The sequence below is a fragment of the Orbicella franksi genome, chromosome 5, assembly GCF_964199315.1.
Source record: "Orbicella franksi chromosome 5, jaOrbFran1.1, whole genome shotgun sequence".
In the NCBI taxonomy this organism is placed as follows: Eukaryota; Metazoa; Cnidaria; class Anthozoa; order Scleractinia; family Merulinidae; genus Orbicella; species Orbicella franksi.
The window spans coordinates 17,293,442-17,306,990 of record NC_138149.1 but is presented as its reverse complement, the minus strand read 5'-3'; positions in this window follow the sequence as shown (position 1 = coordinate 17,306,990).

The window sequence follows — 13,549 nt, the reverse complement described above, 5'->3', positions numbered from 1 at the left end:
GTACACTCTTGGTTGCAAGATGTTGTTGATAACATTTCCCACACTGAAAATAATAAGTGCTATGCGATATCATTCACAAGGATGGAAGCTGTTGTTGCATTATTCTCTGTGTTGTCAGGAATGTCAGAAGGGGCAGTCAGGTCATACTTCAAGAGGAAAGGGTCGAATGGAAGTTTTTACAAGCTAAAGTTATAGTAAACTTGGAGAAAGACTTTGTTTTCCTTTACAAGATCAAAGCTGGCCAACTCTTGAAAACATTCCATTATGGATTTTGGAACAAGTTTAGCTTCCCACTCCATAGCTAAGTTACAGTATCATTGCTTATTTTCCATATTACCAGACAATGAAAGACTGCATGATTCTAGTTGGTTTTTGGTAACAGTGTTTTAATGAGTTAATAGCTTGAAATTGAGTTGAATACAACTTATTCAATGTTGATATTTAATAACATGCCAACAAACTTTGTAACAAGAGTAAATAGTATTGTCTAAAAATCAACACAAAATTATTTTGAATACAAATTATGCAGTTGTAGGCTGTTGTTAAAAGTGAGTTGCTTACTGTTGCCCATTTATGTTTTCCAAACAAAATGATAGTTACTTCTTTGAAAATGAAATTAAACACAACAGTTCAAATGCTAATATATGAACATGTCAACAAACTTTGTAACAAGAGTAAATAGTATTGTCTAAAAATCAACACAAAATTATTTTGAATACAAATTATGCAGTTGTAGGCTGTTGTTAAAAGTGAGTTGCTTACTGTTGCCCATTTATGTTTTCCAAACAAAATGATAGTTACTTCTTTGAAAATGAAATTAAACACAACAGTTCAAATGCTAATATATGAACATGTCAACAAACTTTGTAACAAGACTAAATTTTAACCAGCATAATCTAAAAATTCAGTTTAAATTATTTTGAACAGTGCAATAAAGTTGTACAATAAAGTTGCAGGCTGGAATGAGAAATGTTGTAGTTGTAGGTTGTTAAACTCTCTGTTGATGGCTTACTTTTGAGTACTTAGAGTATACTCTAGCTTACGTAAGCTAATCCTAGTTTCTGCAGCTACTATACAGAACAGAGATTCTTGTCTACAGTGATCTTCCCTAGTTGAACACTCCTCTCAAATTGGGCTCTGTAGTTATGTGAACAATAACAGCACTTCTCTTCTTCAGGCCCTTTGTCAAACCCACAAAAACAGGATTGTCCATTTGTTACCCTTAGTGGTACATAGGTTTGCTTAGATCTAGAAATACCTTCTCCCCCATAGCCCCTTTCTCTGAGCCAGATAAGGTGAACAAATTCATGCTGAAAAATCTGCATCCGCCTTGCATGATGATTGGTGTTTTGGCTATACCTTCGAATTGCCATATGCTTGGCTTCTTGGTCCTCCATAGACACTGCATTTAAGCCCAAATTGTATTTCTGAAAAACAGATGGATGGGCAGGAATGATATGTCCCACAGTCCAGGTTGTTGGGGTCACCGTGCTAAACAAGCTGCTGCATCTGAAGAAATTGGTACAGGACTGTTTAAGCCCTGCAATGTTTTCCTGAGAAACATTGACAACTCTACAAAACAGGGAGACAATTTGCCTCAATTGTAGTGACATGTAGGCAAACACATGGAGAGAAAAGGTTTGCTTCTCTGAATCATGTGCTTGCTTGATAGAATCAATGATAAACATGAAATTCTGTAGGAACAAACGAGAGTCTTGACCAGTGAATCTGTATTGAAATTGGGCAAGATCTTTGTTTTCATTAAACCACCTAATCACTTTCTTGGCAAGACGACCCATTTTGACCTTTTTTTTAAGGCAGTCGACCAATTTGTAAAATGGGGATGTATAAGGCACAACATCAAAGTCTGTGATGTTTGATGAAAGTGCTGACTTTCCAATGCTTTCATATAGGATCAGCTTAAATAATTGCTGGCAAGAATTGTTTTTTGGATGCAACAGTTCGACATGTGTTCTATCAAGAAACTTTCCAATGAATGGTACAAATTCTTGTCTACTACCTTTCAAGGAAATGAAGTCAGTTACTTTTTTTCGCTTTGTTTTCTCTGAAACTTTTTGTTTACTGACCTGCTCCTTTAGCTTTTCAACCTCCCTTGCAACAGCCACCCGTTTGTCGTAGGCCCATGGCTTCCATTTATTGCCTGGACCAGCTCCAAAAGTCCCTTTTACATGACTGTAGTCAGCAGTGCTCACATTTCCAAAGGTTGAGAAATATCTGGCACTTAAAGATAGTTCTCCAGCAAGGAATGCAAGCATTTTGAGATCGTTAGGAAACTCTGCAAACTTAAAGTTGATGTGTTTCCCATTAATACTGTAGGTTTTGCCCTCGATAGTGGTCATCTCTTGTAAGAGGTGCTTCACATACCTTTGTACAGAAACAGAACTTTCAGAGCAGTTAGCTCCAAAAATGAGGAAGTTCTCATTACTGCTTAGGATATGTTGTCCCCTATTGAGAAAACTAACATTCCAAGCAGTGGCTGACTCATCTTTTCCAAAAGGGGCACCATCCCCCCCAAGAACAACCTGAAATGTAAGTGAAGAATGATCATCGCAGTTAATTTTCCAATTTAAGCAATTGGAAGGAGGAAGCCTGAAAAAATCAGGGCTTCAACGGGATTCGAACCCGTGACCTCGGCGATACCGGTGCGATGCTCTACCAACTGAGCTATGAAGCCACACATTGGGAGCGAGGCCACACAATTGAGTTCATATCTTCCCGTGAGGAGTCAAATGATGTGAAGTTTATATGAAATAATTCATATATGAACTGCGGTTGTAGATGAAAGTGAAGAATGATCATCGCAGTTAATTTTCCAATTTAAGCAATTGGAAGGAGGAAGCCTGAAAAAATCAGGGCTTCAACGGGATTCGAATTTGAATGGCTGCAGGATGCTCACAAATAGTTGCCTGTAGTCGGTTTTCCTTGTCAGATAGATCATCCACCTATTAAAAACGAAACAATATTTTCCCTTTGTTTCATTATCAAATTGTTCAAATTTAATGGTGAAAAAACTATTCTGAGGTAAAAACATTTTATGCTGCACATACAGATTGTTCTCATGCAATTACAAACTGTAAATTACTGACTACAAATTGCACTTGTCCCTTCGGGCTCATGCAGTTTTGCTAGCCTTTGAAAAATTTACTAGTGCGTATGCATTTCAAATTACACTCAAAATCATGTGATTACCTATACTAGTGAAAATAAATATTCAATGCAAAACTTTGGCTCTGTAAAAATTTCAGATTATCTGAGTGTAAAAAACAGCAGTTTAATCAGGGCTTTGACAAAACACTGACCCCTTAACTGACCCCCTTAAAAATCATCGGGAAAAAATACAAAGCATAGTACAAATCAAGTTCATAAAATAAAATCATGTTACCTGAAAGTTCCAAGATGGCGGGCGAGTGTTGTAAAGGTCTGACACTTTTCTTCTTTCGTTACAAGTACAGGTTTTGTTCTCGGAACTTTCAGGTAACATGATTTTATTTTATGAACTTGATTTGTACTACGCTTTGTATTTTTTCCTGATGATTTTTAAGGGGGTCAGTTCAGGGGCCAGTAGGGGGTCAGTAGGGGGTCAGTGTTTTGTCGAAGCCGGTTTAATTGCAACAGTGAATTAAGTGTTTAAGGAGATCTGGTTTGTGGTAAACCGAATCGGTTTTCTCATGGCTATTAAAAAACTTAAAATGTTGATAACCTTCTGCTGAAGTCTTTGTCCTTTGACTTGCTTTGCCTGAAGATCTCTTGTTGCGGTCAAAACCTTTTCATGTTCGAGGGCAGTTCTTTCTCGAAGCTCTTTCAGCTCTCTCATCATAGTTCCCACATTGAATCTTGCATACACTTTTTTCTCCCGAGTAGGCATGCTATGTTTTTCGAATTATTTCGCATTGATAAGGACGCCTGATGCTGACTTTTCCTCCCAAACGAAATTTGATCTTCTACAGCCACAGTTTGGTTTTGTCAGAAAGGACCGTTCCACAGTTTAGACTTATTTTATGAAATCTTTAACGCGGATCAGCAGGACTTTGAAATCCATGATAAGATGCTTCAATTTGTCTTCACGCGCGTCCTCTCCGCCTGCCAAACAAAAAAAATTCCTAAATATCGGCGCTAAATGCAGATTTAAACAAACAAAAAACATAGGTTTCTTCTTCAGGTATTCTTCTTCCCAAAACATCCAAATTTACGATTGAATAATTGTCCATGCTAAAGCCTTTTGAAGCCTAAAATGCTCAAAAATACGAAAAAACAAGAGGCAAAGAAGTTCTCACAATACCTTGACGTGTAAAAGCTCGTTTCGTCGAGTAAAAAACACCAAGCCATGTGAGTTTGGTACCATCTGAAAGCTGCAGTTTTCAAGCATCTTTCTTTGAGGAGCATTTTTGGCAGTATCCGCTTACTGCATAGCACTTTGGACGCAAAGTTAATGATTAGCATAGCAAAGAAGTAATTTGACCCCTACCCCCACGGGGGAAATAACCTCCCACCATTTTGAAAACAGATTTCGCAGCCACATTTTGAGTCTCCTGTGCCCACTGTGATGCTTTGGTAACAGTGATGAAATATAACGAAAAAAAAAAGTTACACAGGCTAATGTTGATGAATTTGTATTTCTGAAAATATCCATATGCTGTACTTCCCCCAAGTTGGAATATAATTTCCACTGTGAACCATGGAGAAGCATTGTATATTTTCTGGAAATACAAAATCTTATCTAATCTTTAACCTTTACTACAGAAAGGCTGCAAGAATGGCAAATTATAAATGTCAAACAACTTCTGCTGTGGTGGCGACTGAACCTTATGGGTTGGCCTTGGAAGACTTAACACACTACAAGTGTGGGCATTAGGTGTAAATCCTGCATGCACCATGGGTTCTTCCTCTCGGGCAGTGGAGTCTGAAGCACTTTCTTGTTGGAGATCTGGCTCCTGGTCAGAGGAAACTTGGACACTTCTTGCCTCCATGATACTTGTCTCCTGAAGGACGTAATCTTGACCTCTTGTGATGTTCAGAATGTCACATTCTATTGATGGACTCATTCCAAATCCTAGTAGAGTTCTTCAGATGCACCTCTGACTAATTCTAAGATGTGGCATAACTCAAGTTTCCTTCTCCCACATGACTGTCGGCCACTTGCAACTTCTCGTGTATATCTTACAAACAACATTTGGAGGAGTCTAGGGACAGTCATCTTGTGTTGCAAGCCTGGTCTCAGCAAATAAACAAGTGTAACAGCAATAGGTTTTCTGACTGAATTGGACATCGAACCATGTTTAATTACAATCTTTATTGGTCCAATATGTAAAAAACTGAAAAGCAAATACGATAACTGTACTACATTGCAAACTATATCCGATCTGAATAGACAATGAATCACTGTTGCTGAAATCTCATAACAATAGGAATTGATTATTCGTGGAACTACAAGCTGCCTTGGTAGCATGCAAATGATAAACATAGCCTGCATTGCAATGAAGAGCGAGTGTTGAAACAATCTCATGTAAAATGTGATCCTCAATGATGCAGGCATTTGACTATTCTGTAACATTGCCACTGCAATCATGATACCAACATAAAGGTAATCTTGTGAAAGGTATTTCTCTGTTAACCAATCTGATCCACTCCCTGCGTGGCCCTCCAAGGTCAATGGACTGTTCTACTTTTTAGTCATCAACAAATTCCAGTTCACTGAAGGTTGTTTGAAAAATTTGTCCCTGTCAATAGTAGTAAAGGTTGTTTCCCCGTCACATGTTTCTTCACAAGAGGTCAGTTCGAGTTGTCTTCCTTTAACAATCCTTTCTTGAAGGAACCTTCATACTTCTACAGCATCTTGAAGATTTTGGCTTTTAGCATTGTGGATTACCTCATTAATGTCAAATGGGCATTGAATGGTATGTCCTTCTTTGTTTGAAGCCGCAGCAGTATTCACAAGATTAACATTCATGTTAGCTAGTTCTCAATAAAACCTAGTAAATTGTAGCTCTGACCAATCGAATTATGGTCTTAAATCATACTTGTGATTTTATGTTGAACTTCAATCACCATAAAGCAATTATTGGCTTAATGAAATATAATGCTAGTTGAAAGCAGCAAAAACAATCCTTCTGGCCAAATTGACTTGAAGTAGGATTTCAAATTTATGATTGAAATGAAAGCTTTTACTTCTGTATTTCTTAGCTATAAGATTTGTTTTTCCCCTCACTTTTGAGACAAAATTTTGTTGACTATGTGTTTCCTCAGTGGTGTGCATATTACATTGGTGGACTAAACACACTGGTACAGTGATTTCTTTTATGCTTTTTGACATGAAAGGTAAAATAAGCTTCTGTAAGTTTATTGCATGATGACATGGATTAAAATTTATTTGTGGATTAGTAGCAAGAAGCTATTTGCAATTTTTTTGGCCTAATAATCTTTAACAAGTGAGTTGATTATTTCACGAGACGATAATGTTACAGCCAGTGTGTTAACATGTGTGTACCATTGTATTAAATTCTAAGGCAGCTAAAAAAGCAGGAGATCGGTAAGTGTGCTTTTAGAATAGCTCTGATATAGGAAAACAAAGCACCGAAGTCTAAGTGAAGACTTCAATAATTTATAAGCAAACCTCTTCTCGATCTCTTCACGCAATGCATCTTCCACGGTTTTTCTTGCCAAAATCTCTCCCACCCCTTCCCAGCTTCCCATTCTCTTCTCTTTAAGGTCTGATGATGGACAAATGGAACACATATTGCTGCCAACAAATCATTTACATGTCTCTCTCCGACACCGGTATGCAACATTCCTTAAAAATGAGCCTTGCATTAGCTTGAGCATGTGAGCACGACAAAATGTTACAAATAAACTTGTTTACTATTTGCATTTTAAATTTTTTCAAGATTTATCACTGCAAAATAAACATTTATCTTTAAAGCTTGGGAACAGCACAAAAAGTAAAGAAGTCATGATTGAGAAATTTTTATGTACCTGTGACTAGTTTTGTACTGACATCATAAATCAGCACTCTACGACGTGCATCAGTAGATCAATGACTTTTACCAGTGCACAAAGTATTTATTTGCCACTAGCTGCACTGGATGTAAACTTGCCAGCCCATGCCTTTTTTTGTCAACAACATTTTTCAGTTGTGTGGGTTGCTGACTAAAGCAACACGATTCCAAACCCTCTGTTAACATCCCTATCTCTATGACTGTCCATCATCCCATGACACTTCACATTCACTTTCTTCAGACATTGTATTGGCCGGCTCCTTTTCACCTTGAGAACATTGTTGACCTTCAACTTGCAACTTTTCAGCGCGTAATTTTCGTCGGTTTAGTTCACCCTTTGTGAATCTCCCACTTTTACTTCTTTTTTTACTTTGCGTAGCGGACGCCATATTTGTTTGCAAACCTTTGCATGACAGTTTTTTCCTTGCGCGGACCTCGGGGACTCGCACACAATTCTTAGAGAGATGAGATGCGCAGAAAAATTTGTGCAGAAACAATTAGCAAGAATGTTCTAAAAAGAAAGACAGCTATGATTCTGAGGGATTAGATTTTGACTTTGTACACTACAAACAATATGTTTGTTCAAAAAAAACCTTCTAAAGACACTGCTAGGAAAAACCAAGTGTTTTTTTTGCATACGTTATATCAAAGCAAAATCCAGCGGAAAAAATTACAGGCCATTGTTAAACACACCTAAACAAAACTGCATGCAAAATTTGGAGTATTTTCAACAAAGTTTACACCAAAAATACCAAAGGCCCTTTCTCTATCAAGCCTTTCAATTGTAGGAGTCCTCTGTTTCTGACTGATTCTGCTGTCTCTGGGGTAGGGCCATTTGAATTGTTCTCTTTGCCTGCAGTGGGGCTGTTTTTGATACCTCTCTGTAGGAGACTGGTGCCCAGATTGAAGATTGGTTCCATTGCCTTTCGCAACAGTTTAGCACTCTGAAACTTTGTTATTTTTGAACCTCTGTTAGTTCCATATATTACTGCAAAGTTGTTTCAGTGTCAACATACCAAAGTTTGCTCTAAGGATCAACTATGCAAGATAGAAAAAAAAACCATTTTCTCAAACTTTGCCAGAATAATGGCTTAGGTGAACCAGTTCTAAAAATATAAGTCATTTAGATTTTTATTTATTTTTTGATATTTTTTTTGTATTTTGTGCTCGTGGTAGCCTAAATTGATGCCAAAATTGGGCATTTTGTGGGAGCTCCTTTTTAAAAAAGTGAAAACATTCCAGAATAGACTCTTGTATAAGCCACACCTTTTTGCTTAAGTTTTGGGCCAAAAGTCGTGGACGCAGCTTATACACGAGACCAGTGCTTTCACAGGGAATACACTGGCTTGTAGGGGTCATAAATTGAACTGAAAACCTCCAGTTAATAAAGATTAAACATGTTGAAGCTTGTTGATCATTGCTTTCGGTAAAAGTGGTGGCTCCTAAAGGAACCATTTGTTTGCATCTTCCGGTTCTAAACCTGAATCTTGCCCGCCAGTAGTTCTTTCAAGCATTTCATTTGCAATTTTTTTGAACTGGTAAACTCTAACTGGCATGGAATCTCCATTCCTCCACAAAGCTACTTTCAATGTCATCTGTGACCGATTACTTCAACACTGATTTCTCCACTACGTGCAAGAAAATACCGCGCTATTTGGGAGAAGTCGCAAGGCAACTGGCTGACCGTTTTGTTGCCCTTCACTACTTTCAGGGGGGATCATAAAAACCCATGTGATTCGGCAGTCTGGAGCAATGTTGGACCCTGGTGCTTGATATAGAAACCGTCGAATGGAAGGAAGTTCCCTTTACCAATATCGTAACATTTCTAAACCCTCAGGCCAGAATCTTCATACTGGAAGTTGTGAAGACTACTGAACTGCTCTATTTTGTTGACTGAAAGTGACTTCTCTGATTCTTTGACTACGCTGACTGCAGCGGTTGTTCCCTTCACTGGGTGTGCATCACTTTGGTGCATTTTCTGCAAACACAAAGTGATGTCGTCACATTGAGGGCAGCGAAGCGTATGTTGGTGTGTACAATGTTCCTGGAAATCTGGATCCTTCGGATCGCTGAGACCCAGATTACGGCAGTGGTCAGGGCATTGACTTTCGTATTCCGTTTTGAAGTACCTCTTACCGTCGCAAAGCGACCTTCTCAATTCTTCGGCTACGTCCTTCAGGCCTATTTGATTGAGCTCATCTACTATTCAGTCAAGTCGCTCGAATCCCGCTGAACCATCAGCTGCTATGTTGTCCAAGCCACTAAGCGACTTCTGCTGAGAGGCATCCCTTACCTCAAGAACTCAAAATAGAGTTGCACGGCTTAGTGGTTCAAACTGCTCTTCTTCACAAAACTGGAGGTACTGCTTGATCATTGTTGCCCTTGTCACCTTCCGAATAACGTTGGGCATCGTGATCTTTTCGCCGCTGTTAAGCATTAGTTTCCTTGTACCGAACGCCACATTTTGATAGAAGTATGGGCGATTCACAAAGTCTAAGAAATGGTCAAGTTTCGCTGGGGGGTAGGCAAACTCGATGAGAAGGCAACGTTTCTACTAAGGAGCCTGGACCACAATCTTGCGCATGAGCTCTAGCACATCTGATTTGCCACTCAGTTAACTTAGCGTATGGCTCATGGATCCTCTGAAGGGTCTTCACTGGATATCGATATACATACAGGCTCAGAATCTGGGTCTTCACATTCTTAGTGCTAGCGTTACTGTAGGCCTCCATTAGCAAAGGTCACCGAAGTGTGCGTCTTTTTCTGGTGTGACAGGACTGAAACAGTTCTGGTCCGGCCTTCGGAGCTATGACATCACATACCAGATTGCAGGCTTCCGTAGCCTTGTCAATACAGACCTGCTTCTCTTGTTCACTCGCCTTGTCCCATGAAGTTTTGAGCTGAAACATTATGGGACTGACCCTACCAGCATTAGTTGCCACTTGTTGAAGACTTTGCATTGCATCACTAAATGCTGCAATTGCCACCTTAGCTCCACTTCTAGCTTCATCTTCTTCTTCAGAGCTCTGACTGTCCTGTTCAGACTCGCACCCTGGAGCCCAATCAGCAGTGTAGGTGGCAGATTTCGGATGAGCTGGTGTTACGTTAGGGGTTGACATGACAGTTGTGAGTTTTAAAGCTGCAATACATTTGGCGAGTCCGGGAGTAACGAAAGAAAAAATATAATCCTGTCGTACATTGATCTTGATTAGTTTAATCAAAGTAAAAGTAATTTAGATACAGTACAACTATGCCTATTGGGTGTAATATGTGGCGTAGTATCATCTCGTTCTACTTCAGCAATGTTGCGCGCAGTAATTTCAACGTTAGCCTACTATCAGTGACATTGCGCACAATGATGTGGCATAATGTCCGTCATTCTCTGCAATCTGAGCATCCAATAACCAACTAACACACGACAATTTGCTTTTTCGTCTTTTGTGTTCCTAGAACAAATGCGCTTAGCGCTAAACAGTAGCCTGTGTAGCAGCCGTTTCCTTTCCTTTTCTGGGCGGAGGGATCGAACGCACTCGCTTGCAGTTTCGTTCTCTTCGCGTGCTTTTTTGGAAACGCCTGCTACGCAGGCTACTGAACAGTTGCAGCTTATTCTAATGTTGATGTCACCATTTTGGTCATGTTATACAAATGTGGCTTCTAACTGGCTCGGTGAGTCAGTGCTGATTGTGCAGAAATTGCAGCTTGTAGCCATCTGTAGAGAAAAAAGATGTTTCGTGTTACATTGTGTGCCATTTCGCTGCGTATGTCCGGTCCTTCATTCTTTTTGAGTCAAAACAAAACTTTATTGAAAGTGCTGACCAGCTGAACACTAGTTTCACCATTGGTAAACGCCCAATTAGTGTCCCAATGCATATACAGTCATTGTGCAAAATAGCGAATATATTATATTTTTTGTAAACATCATTATTCTCGTAGCATCATTAACGAACATTCACATGAGTATTTTGTTTTTGTTTTGTTTTTTTTCCTAGGTAGAGACGGGTTAATAGACTTCCGACTTCGATTTGCCTTTATTTTTTTTCCTGACAGCTACGTCCCGGTATAATGTGGACAGCCATTATTAATAAAAAGCAAATACAAAATAACCCATAATCACCTGGAATGCTGATCTTCCTGTTGGGTATTGCTCTGGACCTGTTGCCCTTTCAACCACGCCTTGTTTTCCTCCAACTTGATATGGTGAAGCTTAGAGCAAGATACACAAATCACTGAGAAGCATAGCCAATAGGAAATAACATTCTTAGCTTGGAAACGAATGCAAATTGAAACTGAGTAGCACAAAACAGGTAAGTTGTGGTGTCGACCAGGCCCAGTCAGTGCAAAATCTACAGAGCGTACACTAAAAATGTGAGTAATTTTCTCTTCATTTTTTACCTTTTTTTTTCATTAAAAGTAGCTAATCCCTACCGCAATGTGGACAACTCTTAATAAAAAATACGCTTGAACATTTTTGCCTGTTTCAATTGGCATGATTACGGTGTTTGTTTCAGCTTGAGACGGTTGAAAATACTCAAAGAGCTGTGAAAAAATTTTAATAAAAACTTTCTTCCATCGAAAACCGAATGCAGTGTACTTTTGAATAATTATTTTCAGTCCTAAAAGCATTTTCATGTCTCTTTAGTTTAAGCGCGTAAAAGACTGCAAACATAACAAATTTGCATATGCGAAAATTGACCAGATGCCTTTCTCAAACATGGAATTTTAGCTTCAACCTTCATTTTCATGTTTTCCTTATATAAAAAAATTGTTTTTGAACCATTTTTATTCAACACTTCTTGTTAGGAGCGCACTATACGTATATATTTACTGCAATTTTAATCATTCTTCTGTGCTTATCTAACACTTCAATTTAATTTAATTAAGGCATGTCAACCAACAATATTGTCGGCAGAGACCGAAACTTAAATGCACGTCTTATTTCATCAGACTCGATTTGAGTACTTTCTTCTCGTTTCTTCGTTATCTTTGAATTAGAAAAGGAGAAATTAATGTTTCTTTCTGAAACAGTAATTCTAATCTTAGTCCTAAATATTCTGCTATGAACAAAGTGAAAACAGCGTCATAACAATGCCACAAATGTTACTTCGAAGTTTGGTTCTGTTGGCTTAGGAATAAACAAAGAGTAAAAATTAAGCCTTGTTAGTCCTGACACTTTGAGTTGATTTATGCCATATCTACAATTCTTCAGACTTACGGGATCCCACTGGAACATGCTTCCCATAAATACCAGTTATTTCCCTTGGCATGTCAGGGCTGACTGCGTTTCTTGTCTTCAGTTGCTTCTGCCAACCAGTATGCAGCGGGTACTGGCATGTGCGTCGCAGGCACCACTTTTTACCAAAGTGATTTCTATGTTTCTCACAGATCCATAGTCCTTCGAGCTGTTCAGGGGAAAGGTCATGAGGCAAACCCAACCTCTTGAGAATTATCTGAAATTCTTGTATGGAACCTATTAGCTGGCTGAGGTGCCACGTTTGCAACTGGTCATCGATATTACTTCGACAGTCAGAAAGCTTTATCAAGCTGAGTGCACTTGCCGACTCGGAACAAAATGATTCCCCTCTGGTCTCTAATAAGCACTTGTGTTCCATCGCGCTCAAGTTTCGATCGAGGGCAATACCTCCCTATTTACTGGAACTGTCGTTGAATTCAACAATGTGAAAGCTTAGAAAATCGCCAAAGTTGCAGAAAAACCCGAGCTGCGTAGCAGGTAAGCTGTATTTATGATAAAATCTGCTTGAGATAGGTCAATTTTGGTGCAGGCATGAAAGTTGCAAATGCACGTACATGTGCTGATACAAACAGCCATAACTTTTGAAATACCTAAAACATACAGGGCTTTTTGCATATTTTTGTCGACAAAGGATTACCCTTTTTTGCTGTATAGACTATAGTTCTCAATTAGGTCCCAAAGTTTAGAAATTAGCTTCTAGATGAAGGCTATTTCCAGCTATCGTTCGATGGCGATTAATAGTGTCCAGCAATTTGCTTAATTTCGTCTTGCCACTTAAATAAAGAAAAAAATTGTTGATCTCCTGAAAAACTAGAGAGATTTATGAGTAAATTGACAGAAGATTCAATACTAGATGTTGCGAATCAAGTATTTCTCAGGGCCACGAAAAATGCCAATTTTATGCATTTGGAGACGTTGCAACTGGCGCTGACCGGACAAAATATTTTTTGGCTCCTAACGCGACCAGAAAATAATTTTGAATCAAACCAACCTGTTTTTATTCTAACCTTAATAAAGTCTTTCAGTTGCCAGAGTTTCAGGCAAAATTATTTTTGGTGCGAAATTGAGTGGGTGGTTCTTACAGAGACAGCCTCTTAAACGACATTTCGTCTCTCCTATGCATTGTAAATTACAGCGGTTACATTGAATCATGTAGAGGACGTTTTTAGTGTCACAGGTCAGGTTATATTTTATGGGGTGCATTTCCCCAGTAGAAAAGAAGGTATATGTAGTAGGTGTGTAAGAAATGTAGGGACAAGTAACAGTTTTTGCCACAATGGAAAGA